The following is a 5,708-nucleotide window of genomic DNA, read 5'->3' on the forward strand; positions in this document are numbered from 1 at the left end:
AAAAAAAAAAAAAAAAAAAAAAAAAAAAAAAAAAAAATTAACATCGATTGGCTGCATAACCTTCTGAATATACTGAAAACCATGGATTTGTATACTTTTAAGTGGTGAGTTTTATGTTATGAGTCATACCTCAAATTTAAAAACTAGTTATCAGTACAGTTTGGAGAAGAATAGGAAGTTTCCATGAATTTTCGTGCAAGCACTTTTTCAGGAAGGGATTTTGCACCAACCTGCTGAATCTTCTGCTAATCTTTCCCCTTTGGGTGAACATGTTCACCCTTTGCAGAGGGAAAAAAATTAGAATGCCTAACTCACTGGTTTTACCAAGAAAAGAGAACAGTGATTCATTCAAGGATTTGGCTGGTTGACAATCAGGAAAACGATGGACTGGAGTCTAACAAGGTCTATATTGTCTAGGGAGGCTGACCTTGTAACTTTGTACTATACTAAATATTATAAAAGTTAAAATGTTTACTATAGAAAACTTCTAAAATTTTAACATTTTGAAATATTCTCAAAACTCCCTTTCTAAATAAATGTACTTTTCCTCTTCTTAATCAAAAATAAAAATGGAACAATACTGTAATATTTTTCACCTAACATACTGTGATAAATCATTTCAGAATACTAATTATTCAGAAATGGTTAACAATGATGTCTGAAAGGCTTTCATAAGGAGGTTTGATAAATGAACAATTCCCCTGGCATAACATATTGTATTTCTTATTATTTGCTTGTATAAATAATGTTCTGTTACCCACGCCCAAAACAAAAATATTTGCCTGAATGTCTACTTAACAAAGTATCAAAGAAATGTGATTAAGTGCAAGTATGTCACCTTCTGTGACAACTCTATCCCAGAGTTGTGACAGCTGACTCTTTCTTTAATCAGGCCCTTTTCTCATCTGATCTTTAAAAAACATTTTTAAATACTTCCACTTTAAGAGACAAAAATAAATCATTTTAATTTACATCTTTCTTGAGAGAAGAAACACTTTTTATACTTTTGTTTTCCATTGGTATTGCTTCTATAAATTTCAACAATTACATAACGGCTTTGTATTTTCTTTACTCTTTAGAACAATTTGATTTTCAAAGAGAAATTAATGCTTGGTTACAAATATTTCCCCTACTTGTTGATTTTTCATTTGTTGATAAAATGTGGTACATAAATTTACAATTTGTACTGTACTGAGTTCACTCACCTATGTTTTTCTTTGCCAAAGTGGGAAGAGGAGGAGTACTAGCTGAAGAGGCAGGGGCCAAGTAACATGGTTCAGGAAACAGGTTCAGGTTGTATTCTAAGTGCACTAGACAGCTCTGGAGAGTTTTAACCAGGGAAATGACAGTTTGATTTATGCTGAGTAAAGAATCATTTGTAAGGGCAAGTTAGTAGGGTATTCCAGTAATTCATACATTCTGGTAACCTAGACTAGGGTGACAGAAGAACAGAGAGAAATGACACATTCTAGATTAGAGATGGGTAAGATCTGGGTAGTAAGGGAAGGAAATGAAATAGGGAAAATGCCTGTATTTCTGGCCTGGGTAGTGAGATGGAGGTACCATATTCTTAGAGAAGCCTGAAGAGGAAAGATACATTTAGCATGAAATGTGTATTCAGTCCCCCAAAAAGCATTTTTCTGCCCACCCATAGGGTGTGCTGCATTGATATAAAGGACATCCATCCATGAAACAGAGGATGCGCCTGTGTCCTACATTCTTGAACGAAGGCAAGGACATGGCCATAACTGAGCTCCTTGCACTAATGGATGAGTCACAGCAGACAGCAAGGCCAGGGTTACAATTTCACTTCCTATGAGATAAGTCTTAGAGAAGGAAGAAATGACTTTTTTGGTCTGTAAGTCTCTCTCTCTCTCTCTCTCTCTCTCTCTCTCTCTCTCTCACACACACACACACACACACACACACACACAAAATGCCACCACTGCTATATACACACTTTAGAGAAAATTAAGACCAGGGCCAGGAATTTCGCTCAGTGGTTCCGCGACCTGCCTCCCAAGCGCAGGGTCCTGAGTTCAGTCCTGGAGGATGGAAATTAACTGCTGGGGATTTAGCTCAATGGTGCTGCTGCCTGCCTTGCAAGTGCAAAGTCCCAAATTCAATCCCTAGTACCACAAAAATAAATAAATAAAGAAATAAATAAATAAATAAATAAATAAATAAATAAATAAATAAGGAAACTGGGACTTCACTAAACATAATCTATATGACGATATTATAAAAATATCAATAACCTTTTAAGGAATGACCCTTCAAGCTAAATACACAACCACAGAAATTAATGTTTTTTTCAGGTAATAAAAAATATAATGCACACAATCCACATCCTTAGATCACATATAACCTACATACTTTAAAAACACAGAATAAGTGGAAAATGATCATATGTGCTCTGGAAAAGCAACACGCAGTCCTCATTAAACCAGAACCATTAAAATAGAATGGTTCGTGTGCAACGAATTAAATTTGTAGTGGAAGAAAGGGGCCAAGATGGACTGAAAATGATACTTCTCCACCTTGGTTCACGTATTTATTAGAAGATCATCTATAGCAGTGGTGTGGCATGGAAATAGCATTAGCTGGAGAAGGGGCCTCCCACTCCTGCCCCACAGGGATAATGACTCGTGCAGAGCCCCTTGGCTTCTGAGAGCTGAAGGTGAGCAAACAGGCCTGGATAACTTCAAGTGTCATCTGCAGCTTTCCATCTCTGTATATTGTTATACAGCCCTAAAAACCATCAGTTATATTTTCATGAGGAAAATGTCACTCTTATTTCCTATATATTCAAATGCTAACTCAAATGAAATGACTAAAAATGTTAGTCTAAGTTAGTACATCAAAATTGTTTTTCTTTTACTCATATGGCTCTTCATTTTGTGCCTGCAAAACAACTGTCTTTTGAGACACAAGAATTAAGGTGCTAGAAGGCCAGGGATTTAGCTCAGTGGTGCTGCCACCTGCCTCGCAATACAAAAAAAAAAAAAAAAAAAAAAATGAAGGGTCTTCAGGATTGAGCCAAATACCACTCCAATTCAAAGAAGCAGTGATCTGGGATGCCTTGGATTTTTACAGTGAAGAACATGGCATGCTTTTTGAGCTAATATCACCTCCAGTTATTTCAAATAATGACATCAAGAGCACTAAGAAGGACTTGTGTAAGCTCCGAATCTGCCTAGTAGTCATAAAAGCAGAAACAGATCTAAAAGAATGTGTTACGGAAAACAAAGAGTCATTAAATCTAGTTATATAGAGCAGATACTGACCTGTTAGCGACTTCTAGAAATCTAGTGTTCCTAGAACATGCAAGATTTAGTTAAAATGAAAAACTAAATGTTTCCCTTAAGGAAAGAGGAAAAAAAGCATGATTAAAACACATACACAGGTCTGGGGATTTAGCTCTGTGGTGCCACACCTTCCCTGCAAACACAAGGTCCTGAGCTCAAACCCCTTCCAAAAACAAAACAAAACAAAAAACATACACATACACACAAGCCAAATTTATGCATCCTTTACACATTTAAATTCTCTCTTGGGCAGAAATGTTGATTAAAAACAACAGTATCTGCTAGGGGTCTCATTATTAGCCTTAATACCACCCAGCAAGAACTTCTGAATCTAATCATTTCCATATGGCTATTTTGGGACAATACAATGACTCTACCATGGAGAGATACATTAGGACATTATTTAGGTTACTTCCCCTAAAAGAAGAACACTGTAAAAATTTTTAGGATTCACCTTTTTTAAAAAGTCAGAACACTTGTCACTGTATGGAAGAGGTGGTCCCTTTGTATTCAATGCTCAGGGAACTCAATGATGGGTACACAAAACAGCTCTACAAAAAGACCCTAATTGCTCCAAAGCAACCCAATGATAGTTCCTGTGCGTTCATTCACATGTGCTGTCCACAGGGAGAAGTGCAGCATCTGGCACCAGCAATGAATGTCAAAACCATTTTCCCAGCCAGTTAAAAGGCTGCCCTGTAGTTTTTTCATTAATTTAAATTCTGTACTGTACCTGAGAGCCATATGTTTCTCCATCTTTTGACTCAGTGACAGTAACCAACACCCAACAGAATGAAAATGGAGCAGGGATATCCCCATCCAGTACTTCAGAAACAGGGATGATTAACCTAAGCCTCAAATAAAAAGAGTCTTTTTCTTTATTCTTAAGTAACTGCACATGAAACTGTCTTCTTCCTTCAAAGAGAATACTCTTCACTCAGAAGGATGGTACCTAAAGATGTACAGTCGATCAGCAGGGAGAAACTGAGAAAGGACAGTCTTACAACTAGACTTGTTCCTTAAGGAAGTAAAACTAAAGCAAGTACACTGATGCATTTTATTAATGTTTAGTAAGGCTTGCAAGAAACCCAAGAAAATATACCGCTCTTGGAATAGATCTTGTTTTAGACCATGTGACTGACAATGCCTTCCAAATTGTGGTACATATCATGCATGTGTGTGTATTTTATAAACTAACTTGATAATAGGTTATATGTTTGAATATGTGTAAAAGAAGTGTTTTAAGGGATGAAAAAATAAAAACTGTCTTTTATGCATTCAGGAGACTCAGGAAGTGGTAGAGCCTTTTTAGTCCAACACAGAAGAGGTTCCAGAAGGAAAATCTGGTGTAAAGGTGAAGCGGCTAAGCAGCATTTCAATGTGCTCTATTAGTAAGTGTATCATTTGCAGGACACAGAAGTCAGAAATATAGTTCTGGAGAGATCTCCTGGGGCAAGGGAAGAGAAACACTGCCAAGTAAGTATGCACCACTGAATGTTAAAGGTAGGGGCAAAGCATATCTGATGTTAGTGGATAAAAGGTTTCAGATGCAGAGGAAAAGTGGAAAGCAAGAGATAGAGGACCAAGACAGTCCAAGGCCCCTCTCACAAGCAGCACTGCCAGAGACAAAAAGGGGCAGCCTGGAAGGGTCCCAGGTATGAGAGCCTGTCTAGGCCATCCTGGGAGAGGCAAGAGCATGCATCAAGTCAATCCTTCCTTCTGGGGTCACTGGGTCACACTCGCTTCCACTGCCGTAATGAAGGGCAAGGAAGGTTCTAGAAATGCTGAGTAAACACAGTATGGTCTTTTATGGAAATAGCCACTGTACTCTACCTCAGAACCCCCACTGGGCCAGGAGTAAATTTCCAAATTGTTAATCCACGCACTGGCTAGGTATGAGTCATGTGCCTTCAGTATGAGCAAAAAATTGGGATCATGTAACATGTAAGAACTGAACACATTTCTTCAAACCTCCAGAGGAATATTTCGGACACCTTATTGAAAGTAATTTATTTTTACTGAAGTTAACTAAGATGTTGGAAGAGTACAACTTAGGTCCCAAACTACTGCTGAATATAAAGTCTTATGACTTTATTGCCTTGAAACAATACATAGGTAGCATTATGTAATTTAAAAGACACTATTAAATAGGAACCCCTGTTTTTTTCTCCCAACTTACTTTTAGAAACCAGTAACTTACACCACAAATCATTAGCCATAATAAATAAATCGAGTTGAGGGGAAAATCACGATGGAACATTAATTTCAACCTAGCTTCCCAGCTAAGTATTCTGTCCAACAAGAGTTAATTAAATCTACTGAAAGGAGAATATTTTATAGCCATATGTTGGGTGTTTTGAGAAAGGGCTACTGAAATCTTTTGTATATTAAAAATAAGAC

Source organism: Fukomys damarensis, unplaced genomic scaffold (genome assembly GCF_012274545.1).
Source record: "Fukomys damarensis isolate Sample0158 unplaced genomic scaffold, DMR_v1.0_HiC HiC_scaffold_31, whole genome shotgun sequence".
NCBI classification, from domain to species: domain Eukaryota; kingdom Metazoa; phylum Chordata; class Mammalia; order Rodentia; family Bathyergidae; genus Fukomys; species Fukomys damarensis.